General features: G+C 43.0%; 1 protein-coding gene across 1 annotated transcript in view; it reads left to right on the forward strand.

Annotated features, from left to right (window-relative positions):
- CWH43 (cell wall biogenesis 43 C-terminal homolog (S. cerevisiae)) overlaps nt 1-2,400 on the forward strand; it is a 68,897-nt gene that overhangs the window by 54,937 nt on the left and 11,560 nt on the right. The gene's annotated exons all lie outside the window — the stretch shown is intronic.

Raw genomic sequence — 2,400 nt, forward strand, 5'->3', positions numbered from 1 at the left:
CAGAGAGCTAGGATTACAGGCGTGAGCCACCGCGCCCGGCCTTTTAACTCTTCTTAGAGTGTAGCATTGTTTCCTGAGTGCTTAGAAAGACAGGCGAGAGAGAGCGTGGCGCAATGAGGGGTTTCTGCACGTGACAGAAAGCACCGATGATAGTGGCTCAAATAAGAAAGCAGTGTATTTCTGTATGTGAACGTCTGGGCAGGTGCACTGGTGTGGCCGCCACGGTGTCTGGAATCTGTCCCCTGTCTTGTGGCTCCCCTGGACGAGGCCTCCATTGCCAAGTTGGCAGCATCGTGGTCGAGTTAGCAGAACAGAGGAAGGGATAAAGAAGGGGCCGAGTGCACCTGCAGGCTATCTCGCTAAAGGCAAGTTCCAGCAAACCAACCTCCAGCACTTCTACTTACACTTCATTGACTGGGATTCTGTCCTGTGGCCACACCTGGCCACACAGAAAGCTGGGATGTGTAACGTTTAGTCCCGATGGCTTATACCCAGCTAAGAATACTATTAATGTAATTTTCGAAGAAGGGCCGGGCAAATACTGGAGAGATGAGTTAGTCTCTGCATCATGGATAAGGCAGAAAGTAGAGTCATGATGGAGTCCTGATCTCTGGCTCCAGTCAGAGGATTTATGATGGTGACATTTATTATTATAGAGAATACATAAGGGAGAATAGTTTTGCAAAAGAATATGCTTTCAGCTTTGGGCCAAATTTGAGACATCTGTGGGACATTAATGGAGATGTTTAATAGGCAGGGGGACATACGGATCTGGAATTCAGAAGGGCACTCAGGACTAGAGATGTGCATTAAGGAGTCGCCCCCATATAGGTAATCGTTAAAACCGTGGAAGTGGGTGATGTTGCTTATTGAATTAGAGAAATGCAAAAGAAGACCAAAGAAAGCCCCAATGAGGCGACACTGAGTGTGGCTATCGTGGGGGTGGCGGGTGAGGGAACAGAAGGCAGATGATCTCAGGAAAGAGATTAGGGAGCATTCATAAGAGTAAATGGAAAACCTGGAGAGTGTATAATCGCAGAGGCTGCGCTAGTTATTTATCACTGTGTAACAAACCACCTCAAAACTTAGTGGCTTAAAACAGTAACAGTTTAATATTCTCATGATTCCGTGGGTTCACTGGATGGTTTTCTGTTCTTGCCTGGGTTCACTTGTGCTGTCAGCTGATGGTGGACCTGTGTCTTGAGGGTCTAAGATGGTCCCACTGTCAAATCTGGGGCCTTGGTGCTGGGCCTTTCTCTCTACATGGTCTCTCATTATTATTATCCTCATCTTTAGAGACAGGGTCTCTCTCTGTCACCCAGGCTGGAGTGCAGCGGCACAGTCCCTGCAGCCTCAAACTCCTGGGATCAGGCGATCCTCCTGCCTCAGCCTCCTTAGTCGCTGGGACTATAGGCACGTGCCACCACGCCCTGCTATTTTTTCTTATTTTATGCAGAGATGGGGTCTCACTATGTTGCCCAGGCTGATCTCAAACTCGTGGCCTCAAGCAGCCTTCCCACCTTGGCCTCCCAAAGTGCTGGGATTACAGGTGTGAGCCACTGAGCCCAGCTGGTCTCTCGATTATTTACTAGTCTGGCTAGTGCTGCGATTACCAGCTGTGTGACCTTGGGGCACGTAACTTAACCTTTTCGGGCCTCAATTTCCACATTTATAAAGTGGTGATAGTAACATCTGTTGTATCATAGGGTTGTTATGAGGATGAAATATAAAATAATGTCAGCAAAGCCCTCAGCATTACATACGTGCATTATGTGTGTCTATATGTGTAAAATCTAATAAGATAAATGGGTGAGTACATGGTCTATAAAGTACAAAAGAATGTTAGACAAGATGATATTTGGCAAATCTAAGGAAAATTGCATCCTAATAAGGAAGGGCGTTCTTACGTTGTGTGTGTGTGTGTGTGTAAAAGATACACATGGTGTTAAGGAAGAGGAATTTTATTTGCTTTTTATTTAATCCTCTCTTGGTTTCCACTATCATGGTCAAAAGCTGCGTCAAGATTGGCAGAAGATTCTGATACTGCTTTTTCTATTAGGAAGTTTATTAATGTGGAAAGAAGTTTTAATCATTAATGCTTGGATGAACAGATTTTTCTCTTTAAGAAATGAGTATTTAAATTCTGCAGTCTTAAAATTTGACAGCTTTTTTTAAAATATAAAGAAGTAAAATGATAGTTAAATAGATTCGTAGTTTATTATTCCCAGTGCTACAGCTAAATGACTAAATTTTTATCTCTTTCCAAGGCAAACCAGATCAGTGCTTCTTTTATTTATTTCCTTTATTATTAAACCTTTTAAATTTAATTCTTAAAACTTACAATGTTTTATGTATACAAAAGGTATATGTATATGTAACATAAGTACCAATAAAGATTAA

This window comes from Propithecus coquereli, unplaced genomic scaffold, assembly GCF_000956105.1.
Source record: "Propithecus coquereli isolate 6110/MARCELLA unplaced genomic scaffold, Pcoq_1.0 Scaffold143, whole genome shotgun sequence".
Taxonomy (NCBI): Eukaryota; Metazoa; Chordata; class Mammalia; order Primates; family Indriidae; genus Propithecus; species Propithecus coquereli.